Source organism: Prosopis cineraria, unplaced genomic scaffold (genome assembly GCF_029017545.1).
Source record: "Prosopis cineraria cultivar Desert tree isolate PC_DT_omini unplaced genomic scaffold, ASM2901754v1 PC6, whole genome shotgun sequence".
Lineage (NCBI taxonomy): Eukaryota > Viridiplantae > Streptophyta > Magnoliopsida > Fabales > Fabaceae > Prosopis > Prosopis cineraria.
The window spans coordinates 37,187,069-37,199,481 of record NW_026555337.1 but is presented as its reverse complement, the minus strand read 5'-3'; the positions used below and the strand labels follow the sequence as shown (position 1 = coordinate 37,199,481).

The 12,413-nt window shown below is 33.8% G+C and overlaps 1 long non-coding RNA gene across 1 annotated transcript; it reads left to right on the top strand.

Annotated features, from left to right (window-relative positions):
• The first annotated feature begins 6,194 nt into the window (after positions 1-6,194).
• Positions 6,195-7,017, top strand: LOC129312479 (uncharacterized). The gene is made up of 3 exons (XR_008593591.1): positions 6,195-6,319; positions 6,391-6,487; positions 6,569-7,017. It is a non-coding gene; the product is annotated as an uncharacterized LOC129312479 (long non-coding RNA).
• The last annotated feature ends 5,396 nt before the right edge of the window (positions 7,018-12,413 follow it).

Here is a 12,413-nt window from a genome sequence, read left to right as displayed (position 1 = left end):
ACAACTTGTTCATGAGCATGCAGAATGTTGCCGGGGCGTTCGTCAGTCCAAAGGGCATGACAAGGAACTCAAATGCTCCATATCTCATCACGCAGGTTGTCTTCGGCTCATCACCTGCGGCGATGCGTACTTGACCGAATCGAAGATCAAGCTTAGAGAAGTACCTGGCCTTTCCAAGCTGATTGAACAAGTCAGCAATCAAAGGTATCGGGTACTTATTCTTGATAGTAATCTTGTTCAAGGCCCTGTAGTCGATGCACATTCGCAACGATCCATCCTTCTTCTTCGGAAAGAGGACTGGGGCACCATATGGGGCCTTAGATGGTTGAATATATCTTGAATCAAGGAGATCTTGCAGTTGTCTCCTTAACTCTGCAAGTTCTGGAGGTGACATGCGGTAAGGTGCCAAAGTAGGTGGTTTGGCACCAGGCTCCAACTCGATCTGATGGTCTACCTCTCTTCTGGGAGGTAATTTCTTGGGCAACTCATTGGGCATGACGTGCTTGTACTCCTGTAGCACCTTTTGGATGCAAGGTGGTAAGGTTTCCCGTGGCTTGGTTGGGCCATCCTCTTCCTCGGCTAATGAACGTACAGTGGCAATATACCCTTCTGAGTTCTTGAGACCCCTCTTGAATTGCAAGGCAGAAATCATAGGGCTGGGTTTCTCCAAGCGTTTCAAGGGGATTACCCAAATCATGTTGGAGTCAATGACCACTATAAACTTGGCTCCGGGAATAGGGAAGGCATGTGCTTTGCAAAAGAAAGCAAGTCCCAACACAACTTTGAAATCATCCATAGGGACAACAGTAAAGTCCAGCGTACCTTGCCAGTCCCCGATCTTCACCTTCACATCCTTAGCAATTCCAAGGACTTATTTGGTTGGGGAGTTCACTGCCTTGATGGTGCCTTCTCCCTTGTTAAGTTGGATACCCAATCTCTTAGCTTCTTCAGCCTCTATGAAGTTGTGGGATGCTCCTGTGTCGAGCATGCATAAACAAGTTGTGTTGTTAGTAAGGTATTGTACGATGTTAACAAGTACATCAAAGGTATATTGCCTTAGTAAATGATGTTGTTAGTAAGGTAACAATAAACTTAGTATATTTTCTCAGTTTCAAGAGCAGGACGTACTTTACTGCCGTGTGCCTGTGGGGTCCCACGTTGGGACTGGTCGACCTCGGCACCGCTCCAGAAAGGCCTCCGAGTCGGTGGGTCCAAAGTGGGGACTCGGGCGGGAAGGTTGGCCGTTGTCGACCCCACTCTTGTTGGCTCACGGGTGCGAGTGGGTTCGAAGAGTGCAGAACTCGGGTGGCCATTCAGCAGTAAGCTGATGTGTTGTGGCAATACTGTACGTACGATCCTTGGGCGGAGTCTTTCTCCCCTAGCACGAGGGCGTGCTAGATTGGGTTTGGGAGAATGTCACGGATGATATTTCCGTGACCGTGTAAAGACCAAGATAATGAACGATCCGTTGGTTAGCCTCGCACAATATGGGTTAAAGGGGCGACATTGGCATTGGGGGTGTTCTGCCTCAGTCTTCGGACTGAGTGCACAACTGGTTAGGGGCTAGTGCCGCCTCCCTGATGAGCCCATGGCAAGGTGAAACTAATGTGATCCGTATGTGGTAAGGCTTGTCCTGAGGATTATGGGGTCCTCCAGGACGTCGCACGGGCGCCGTATGCTACCTAGACTCTCAGCCCCTGACAGAGTGGTATCAGAGCAGGACGTACTTTACTGCCGTGTGTCTGTGGGGTCCCACGTTGGGACTGGTCGACCTCGGCACCGCTCCAGAAAGGCCTCCGAGTAGGTAGGTCCAAAAGTGGGGACTCGGGCGGGAAGGTTGGCCGTTGTCGACCCCACTCCTGTTGGCTCGCGGGTGCGAGTGGGTCCGAAGAGTGCAGAACTCGAGTGGCCATTCAGCAGTAAGCTGATGTGTTTGTGGCAATACTGTACGTACGATCCTTGGGCGGAGTCTTTTCCCCTAGCACGAGGGCGTGCTAGATTGGGTGTGGGAGAATGTCACGGATGATATCTCCGTGACTGTGTAAAGACCAAGATAATGAACGATCCGCTGGTTAGCCTCGCACAATATGGGTAAAGGGGGCAACATTGGCATTGGGTGCGTTCTGCCTCAGTCTTCGGACTGAGTGCACAACTGGTTGGGGGCTAGTGCCGCCTCCTGATGAGCCCATGGCAGGGCCAAACCAGTGTGATCCGTATGTGGTAAGGCTTGTCCTGAGGATTATGGGGTCCTCCAGGACGCCACACGGGCGCCGTGTGCTGCGCCAGACTCTCAGCCCGTGACAGAGAACAATTTTTTTTTCATGTTGTTATCTACAAATCATCCAAGCTAATTGGCCTAAAGATTTCTTCAAATGTCTTGATTATCACCCTAGCAGTGATATAGAGGTTTTTGTCCATTTTGAAGGCCTTAATCTTTGCAACAAATTTGCAAAAGTCAATACATACTCTGATTATCTTAAAGTTTTAATGCTTATCCAACATAACTTTTTCAATGAACGCCCCCTTTATAAAGCTCTCAATATCATCAAGGATTTTGTAATTAAAAATTGAATAATCATCTTCGACCATATGTTCAAAGAAGTAAATGATTGTACTAATTGTCTAGTTCAAAATACAACTAATGACATTCTTAAAATCACCATTTTAGAAGAATCTTTTTAAACTTTGATATGGCTTGCTTTTTTTTTTTCTTTTGCAAGGATTTTTCCGAATCCTTGTATTTAAAATACAACGCTATGTTCTTATTCACCAAAGTACTAAATCGTATCCCCCCTTCATTTCAATAATTAAGAAAAATTGAAATAACAAATAAATGTCTTTTTATACTTTAATAAATCCGAATAGCCTAGAGCTATTTTTTTCTTCAAACTTGATCTTAGAGTTTAAGAGGTCTAAAAAGACTGGGCCACTTGTCAATTTTGTTAAGGTCCCTTGAAGATGATATGCCATTAATATAACAATGATGTTTTTAATTCTTTCATTAAAAAATATGAAACATTTTTAAGGAGTTGAATATTAAAAATATAAGATATTTTTCATCTTTTAAAATGTAATCATTGCCGTTTTTTCAAAAGTGTCCTTATTAAGAAATGATTTTATATTTAATGTAAAGTGTTTAATATAGGTAAATATAAAAAGATAGGTTAGTTTGAAAATAGATAACTACTTTATTAAAAACTGAGATTCAATTAAAAATGCCTTATATTTTTTAATGGAAGAAATATATATATATATATATAACACAATGTTGTAATTAAAAATGAGATTATGGGTTCCACAATTATATTATTAAAAAAATTATAGATTTAAATTTAATTATTAAAACTTTTGGGTCATTAGTTATAATTTTCACAAATTGCTCAATGCTTTTTTTTTTTTGCCTCAAGTGATGCGTGGTCCTCCTCTTTTATACACGAGGGGGCATTCTTTCTTCTCACATCTAACCAATGTGAGACCTAAAAAAAAAACAACCTTTCACCTCTTTTTTTTTTGTCCTTCCACTTTTCTCTCTTTTTTTTTTACTAACACACACATAAAAAATTATTTATATATTCTAAATTTTAAAATTATATCTTAACTAAATATTTTATGTGATTTTAAATTTAAATTTTTAATTCATATTTAAATACCTAACCATATTATTATTTTTAATAACCTTAAATAATATAAATTTCTATTATTATTATTTTTTTATCCTCAATAAAATCTAAATTTCACATTTTTTTATTATCTAAAAATCAGGATGTTACATAAGGCAAGTATAACAATCCATTCCTTGCTTGGTCAAAAAAAAAAAGGCTAACAACCCATTTATTTAAACCTAAACAATCATTAGTTTTTTAGAGAGCCAATGATTCGGATGTGTTAGACTTATTTAAGTTGAGTTTAATTTAGGATAGATTTATTTAAATTGAACTTAAAGTATTCTACTTTTGTTAAAAAGTTCATATAACCAAGCCTGGCCCAAAAATCTTTAAGTTTATTTGGTCAGCTCGAATATCTAAAACTTTTTAAAATATTTTTCTTTTATTTTGCAACCAATTTTAAGTTTTAAATAATTTTTTAAGCATAACATATTATTTTAATATTAAAAAATAAAATAAAAATAATAACTCATCAACGTTGTACTTAAGCAACTCTATTATTGTTTTGTTATATTATGTATAATTCATTCATGAATATTTTCTTTACTTATAAATTAATATTTTAGTTTTTTAAATATTGCTCTTATAATGATCATATATAAATATTTAAATTAAATTAAATTATTTTAATTATAATTAAGTTGATCTTAATTCAATCACGGTTAAACCACTAACTTAAAAATATGTTCTTCTATTAGTTTAAAATTTTTAATAACTTTTGTGTAAATTATACTTTTTGTTTTTAAGAATAAGAGAAAAATAGTTATCACTATATTATAAAATAAATTATTTAATTATGAGTAAAATGCTATTTTTTTCAAAATTTTTTTTTATCTTTTTATATTATTTAACCGACATACTAGAGAGATTTTACTTTAATTTATTCTTAATTTTTAACCAACTCTGGTGTAGATGATAACCAATTAATTATCCATAAATATTATTTTATTTATTTTGTTGATCTAATAGTGGAGGTAGGAATTTGTACATGTCCCAATTTATATTTTTAAAATTATTTTAATTTTAAATTTTTTAAAATTAATTATCTTATTTTGTTGGATACTCAAATGATGGTATATGACTAAAAAAAAATGTAAAAAATATTGGGTCTTAAATATATAAAATAAATATTAAAATATATTTTAAATATTATTTTTGAGATATTTTATTAATTAAAAATAATAAAATATGAAAATATAAATATTTTTATTTATTTAAAATACCTATAATAGTGCACTCAAATATATGTTATTTTGTATAAAATAATATAAAACTTACATAATTAATTAATATTTATTATATTTTATATATTTTAAAAATATTATTTATTGGGCATTTGAGAATTCAGATTGGTTAGTTGAACTTGGCCCAATACCATCTTTAGTTTTTAGGTTGTCTAGAGATTTTATGAAAATGATTTTTTTTCTTTATACAACAGAAAAAAAAAAGATTTTATAAAATGAAAATTATTTTATATTCAGTTACCCTTACAAAAATCACATATTTTTTTATTTTTTAATTTTATACTATTTTTGTATCTTCATTTTTTTATAACATGGTTTATTATTTACTGACTTTTAAATTTCATAATATCCTCATATATTTAACATTTTTATAACCATTTTCCTTTATCTATCTTCTGGGTTTATTTTTAAAACCTATTTAACATAATTTTCCCAAAAGGTTTTGGGAACATTGCACATAGATCTAGGATAAAAAAATTAATTACTTACAAATTCTGTCTTTTTATAAATATTGAGTTTTAACATGTAAACGTTGAAATTTGACTGTGAAATAAATTGAAAAAGGAATTAATTTTTTTTTTTAGAATTTCATTGTAATTTTCCTGTCTTAAAATTATCAATTTTTATTTATATTTTGATTTCTTTAAAAGTTTAAATAAAATATAATAATAATAAAATCTCTCAATTTGTAATAATAATTTAATTTTTTAAAATGTCATAATATAATAAAGTCTTTAGAGATTTTTTTTTAATAACTTTTTTCAAAAAAAATCATTTTAACTTTATTAACAAATTATATTTTTTTGTTTAGTTCTTGTAATTTTTTTTAAAAAAATTTAATTCTTTAAATAAAAATTGTGAATGAAGCTTATTATTTTAAGAATTTATTTTTCAATAATAAAAATTACAACTTGATGAATTGTGATTTTTTTGTCTAATTATTGTGATTCACATACAAAAATTGATATTCTTAAAACAAAAGTTATCATTGAGATTTATTTTTAATAATAAAAACTATACTTGATAAAATAAAAGTTATAATTTTTTAAATAAAAGTTTTGATTAAATTTTATTATTTTTTAGTAAGAATAAAATAATCTTTCTCTAAAAAACTTATTAACAAAGAGAATCCCAAAAACTTCATTCATGTTATGGCACTTGAGAAATTAAATTATTATTTATATAATTTAAAAAAATTTTATTATTATTTTTTTTCAAATAAAGATGAAAATATTTTTAAAAAAAAAACAAAACTTGATGTGAAAAATAGTTTAACCTAGCGAAAGGAAATCACACCCCGTTATGGATCTGTCACTCACACTGCGAGACTGAACTGGGGAGTAACTTCCCTTCTCTTCACCCTAATGCGAATCCTTCGCACTCCGATCCCTTCCCGTTTTGGCTTTTCAGGTTTCTTCTCCTTCTTCTTCTGCAAAATTTCTTCATTTTCGCTTATTCCTCTCACAAATTCACTTTTGCAGGCACAACCTAGCTTATCTTCGATCTTCGTCTACATGCCCAAAGAGAAGAGCCCTGGCTTGAAGATCCTATGGATCTGGACCATCGGAACCGCCGCGAGTACCCGCTCTGATTCAACTGCCTTTCGATTTTCTTTCTTTGTTCGATTTGAAAACTTTCTCATGCTCGTTTTTGTGGCAGTTTTGATCACCAGCGTGGTGAGGACGAGATTGAGGGACCTTGAGAACGCCATGAACGCTGACCATCAACATCATCAACAACAACAACAAAACCATGAGGTGTCGCTTGGTTCGGCAGTGGTGGACACTTTCCCTTCTTCTGAAGAATCAAAGCCGGATGATAAAGTCTAGGTGGGGCTATAATCAATCTTTTCTTCCTCTTTGATTGGTCCTTTTTTCGATTGTCTGTTTGAAGGATTCGATTTTGCGATGGGAAAGAGAGCACACGCAAGGTGTTTGTTCAATGTCCTCAGTGAAACTCACTGCTTTTTTAACCCCCAAAATATTTGAGAGACAATTAGGTTTGAGTTGTCTCAGTGCGCTTTTTTTTCCCCTTGTTCGGCATTGGCTTCCTAAGGAGGGAACCCTCCTCCGCATCCGCTTACTAAATTTGACGGTACAGATTTTGTATTTTGTATTTTTTATTTTTTCAAAGTGAAAAAGGAGAAATTGCTATAATAAAAAATTCACCGGAAATCTAACTGCTAAGAAGGACTTGGGATTGTTTTGAAAAAAAAAGTCCTTTGCTGTTAATAATTATTAAATGTTAAATGCTGTAAAGGGCCTAAAAAAACAAAAAATAAAAATTGAGTAAGGTTTTTTGTTGTTAATATGTTATACAAGATTTTTGGTTGTTAATATGTCACAGGTCTTTCATCATCAATTATTAAATGTCAATATGTAACATAAGGTTTTTTGGTGTCAACATGTGAAATAAGGTTTTTTGTTGTCAATTTATTAAGTCTTGAAGCATGAGGTCCTTTAGTGTCAATATGTCATATACAATGTTTCTTTCATGATATATGCAAATCATCTTCAATGAAACATATGCAATTTTTTTTGCACTATATGCGACTAATTTTTAATGAAATGTAATTTTTTTTTCATATAGTCAAATATTACTTGTGCATATTATTTGAATATCTCTTACTAATTTTTTTTTATAAATATCTTTGAAAGCATATGCAACCTGTCTCCGTGATATGCGATTGATTTTCAATGAAATACAATTTTCCTTCACATATTTGAATATTATTTATTCATATTTGAATATTTCTTGCTAATTTCCCTTATGGATTCTTTTAAAAACATATGCAACCTGTCTTTCACAATATGCAATTGATCTTTAATAAAATGTAATTTTCTTTCATATATTTGCACATGTAAAATGTAATAACCTAGGAGTTTGAATTAAGATTAAAATTTATGATTGAGTATTTTAATAATGTTTTGAAACAAATATACCAAGAGGGAATGTTGATCTTGTGGAAATTGTGGTAAGAGTTAATCTGTCAAGTCTTTGTAGGGATGAAAATAGACTAGGCCAAGTTAAGCTTTGGCCAAATGAGCATGAGTCTGTATGGTAAGTGAAAAGCTTGAGTCTAACCTAAAGCCTGTATAAGATTTTTTTCATGGCTCGGGCTTGAGCCTACCTAAGGCCTGGCCTGGCCTGAAAGCCTACTTAAAAATAAACATTTTAAATAAGCTTACATTTTAGTTTTCAACGTTTTAAATATATTTTAGAACTATTAGTATACAATATATAACTTGATTTATTAATTACAATATATAATAATTACAAAGACTTACTAACTACAATACAGTACAACAATAAAGTAATAATATTAAAATTAATATATAAATTCAATCCAATTAAAAATATAATTAAAAATAAAAAGAATAGATTCATTAAAAATTAAAAGACGAAATTGATGTGTGTGATATATTACATAATATGTGTGTGTAAATAGGTCGGCCTGGAGAGCTCGTAAGCTAAGCCTTGAAGAAATAAACTTAGCCTATTTAGTTAAATAAACCTAATTAAATGCCTAAACCTAGCCTGAGCCTATAGTAAATAAACTAGGCCAACCTAAAGTAGGTCAAGATTAAGGGTGTTCATAGGTTCGATTTGGTTTGGTTTTGGCCAAAAACCAAATCAAACCGAACCATTTGGTTTACTCATAATTGGGACCTGATCGGTTTTTATGGAGTTCGATTTGGTTTGGTTTGGTTAAGGTCTGAATCGGGCTTCAATGCACTTATTTAATTTTTTTTTCCTTTTTTCCATCTTCATAATGATGCTATGTATTAAAATTAAATCTAATTCTTTTTTGCTCCATTTTTTCATAAATAGAGGTATAAAAATATAATAAAATTTTAATGTGATAATGATAATTAATCATAAAAATTGATATAAGTTTTTAAGATTAAAATTATTTAATATTATACATTTTCATTCAAGTCCTTTGAAAATGTTTATCTATGTATCTATATTTTAATAAATAATGAAAAACTTATTATATAAAATTTAAAATAAAATATTTCTTTTAAATAAATTGAATACTGAGACTTTCAAATTGTAAATAATTAAATGATGGTCATGGCATCATTGTTATAATTATTTAATATTATGCATTTCCATTCAAGTCCTTTAAAAATGTTTATCCATTACTATAAAAAATTCAAAACAAAATGCTTCTTGTAGATAAATGGTTATATATTTAATAAATAATAACTAATATTTTTTAATCAAGTTTGGCTTGGTTTGGTTCGGTTTCTTATACTCAAAATCGAACTTGAACCAAACCAATCGATTCTCATATCATAAAAACTGAAGTAGTCTTTATTGTTGTTCAATTTTGATCGATTTCTTTTGGTTTGGGTTGGTTTGGATCGATCCTTTCGGTTTTGATCGGTTCTGAACACTTTTAGCCAAGATGTATCGGGAGCCTTGCCTATTTCCATCCTTACTTATGACTATTATTATATACTTCCTCCGTTAAAAAATATAAGACATTTTTAATTAAATTTCACCACCAAAAAAAGTGGTTATTTATTTCTAAATTAACCTTATATTTTTATATTTACTCTTATTTAATATGGTATTTCATTTTAAAATAAATATAAAGTAATTTACTCAATAGGGACACTTTTGAGAGGAAAAAAAGTCAATAATTATAAATTAAAAAATTAAAAATGTCTTACATTTTTTAACATCTAACCCTTCAAAAAATGCTTTACATTTTTTAACAGAGAGAGTAATTCTAAACAAAGCAGGTTTAAAAAATTAGTTATAATTTTCAAAGTGAAATGCATTGATTCTATTTCTCTTTCATTTTAAATACAATGCTCTTTTTTTTGCTAATAATCTTTTGGTTTATCGGTACCCATTCTTGTAACCATACTTCTTGATGCAAAAGATTAAAGAATCAAACTTCCACATGATTAAATGGGAACCAAAAAAAAAATTCAGGCAAAAAAAAGGGGGGAACAAAAAATGTTATGGGTGTGGTATGTGCCGTGTGAGAAATGCATTTGGGTAGGATCCACTTCTTTATGAGGAAGGGATCAACATGATATTTTAAAAAAAAATATCCTTTCTATTTTTTAAATTTATATGAACCTTACTTAGGATCAATTACAAATTAATTTTTTTTTATAACAAACAAACATTTGTTCTACTTTTTTTTATAACATTTGTTTTATTTTTAATATTTCATTTCCATCAACCCAAACATTATTTGATTGATGAGTCACTTTTTGCTAGCCTGGGAGGGAGTTGTACTTGGTACGCAACCTTTCCCACACGTTTGATGATGGGGAAAGGACCTTCAAATCTCCTGACTAAGCCCTTATGGACTTTGCGTAGTGACTTGAATTGATTTGGCAATAACTTGACCATGACCAAGTCACCTACTTGAAACTCAATGGGGCGCCGCTTCTTGTCTGCCCACTTCTTCATTTTTCGGGAAGCTTTATCCAGGCATGCACGAGTAATGTCGGCTTCTTCTTGCCATTCCTTGGTAAACTTATAGGCAGCTGGCTTGTCTTCCTTGTATGGTGTGGCAAGTGCGTTGGGAGTTAGAGGTTGTTGTCCGGTAACTATCTCAAAAGGGCTCTTACCTGTCGACTCGCTTCGCTACAAGTTGTAAGAGAATTGGGCCACATCGAGCAACTTAGCCCAATCTCATTAATGAGCGCTCACATAGTGCCGAAGGTAGAGCTCTAACAAAGCGTTGATTCGCTCTGTTTGTCCATCGCCATGAGGATGAAAGCTTGTTGAGAAATTCAAATCTGTCCCCAAGAGCTTGAAAAGTTCCCTCCAGAATTTTCCGGTGAATCGGGGATCTCGATCATTGACGATGTTGCGAGGGATCCCCCATAGTTTCACGACATGCTGGAAAAATAAGCATGCCGCTTCATCAACCTTGCAATCTGCTGGGGTTGGTATAAAGGTGGCATATTTGCTGAATCTATCAACCACCACCATGATACTCCCACATCCTTCAGACTTAGGGAGAGCAACTATGAAGTCCATGGAGACGCTCTCCCATGGTCTCTCAGCCACCGGCAAAGGTTTGAGTAGACCAGCAGGATGTTGTTGTTCAACCTTATTTTGCTGGCACACTAAGCAAGTTCTCACATATGCTTCGACATCGTCTTGCATATGTGGCCAATAGAAATGATTTTGTACGAGAGCATGTGTTCTGGTCATACCTGGATGTCCGGCCCACATGGAATCATGGCACTCTTTTAGGACATCCCTTCGAAGGTTGCCCCATTTCGGCACATAGACTCGGTTCCCAATGGTGTAGAGTATTCCATCATTCACCCAAAATCTTCAAGTCTTGCCTTCGGTAGCAAGCTTTACTAAGTCCCTTGCGGATGAGTCCTGAGACATTCCTTCCTTGATTCTTTCAAGGAAGTCATTCTGGGGCATGCTTGTTGAGAGAGTGGCTAACTCGGCTTTCCTGCTTAAGGCATCCGCCACCACATTCGCTTTGCCTGGCTTGTACTCCAACTGATAATCAAACTCAGCAAGAAAATCTTGCTAGCGAGCTTGCTTCGAGCTGAGCTTCTTTTGTGTTTGGAAGTAGCTCGTAGCAACATTGTCTGTCATAATAGTAAACTTGCTCCCAAGTAAGTAATGACGCCAGGTTCGTAGACAATGGATGATGGCAGACATCTCTTTCTCTTGCACCGTGTAGCGCCTCTCTGTGTCATTGAGCTTGCGGCTCTCGTACGCAATAGGGTGTCTTTCTTGCATTAACACGCCCCCTATTGCAAAGTCTGAGGCATCGGTGTGTACCTCAAACGGCTTGGAGTAGTCAAGCAAGGACATAACAGGCTCTTGCGTGACCATCTGCTTCAGCTTTTCAAAAGCATCCTGGCAATCCGGTGACCATTGCTAAGATTTGTTCTTATTGAGTAAATCTGTCAATAGAGCAGTGATTTTTGAATACCCCTTGATGAACCGTCGATAGTAGTTCACCAGACCAAGAAATGATCTTAACTCTGGGACCTTGGTAGGAGGCTGCCATTCTTCAATGGCTTGCACCTTAGTTGGGTCCATCATGAGCTTCCCATCCTTGATCTTATGCCCCAAGAAGTCCACCTCTTGTTTGGCAAAAGAACATTTTTCCAACTTAATATAGAGTTCGTGATCAGAGAGTACATGGAAGACTTTCTTCAAGTGTTGAGCATGCTCTTCAAGAGTCTTGCTGTACACCACAATGTCATCCAAGTATACCACCACGAACTGGTCCAAGTAAGGGTGGAACAACTTGTTCATGAGCGTGCAGAATGTTGCCGGGGCATTCGTCAGTCCAAAGGGCATGACAAGAAACTCGAATGCTCCATATCTCGTCACGCAGGTTGTCTTCGGTTCATCACCTGCGGCGATGCGTACTTGATAGTACCCAGATCGAAGATCAAGCTTAGAGAAGTACCTGGCTTTTCCAAGCTGATCAAACAAGTCAGCAATCAAAGGTATCGGGTACTTATTCTTGATAGTGATCTTGTTCAAG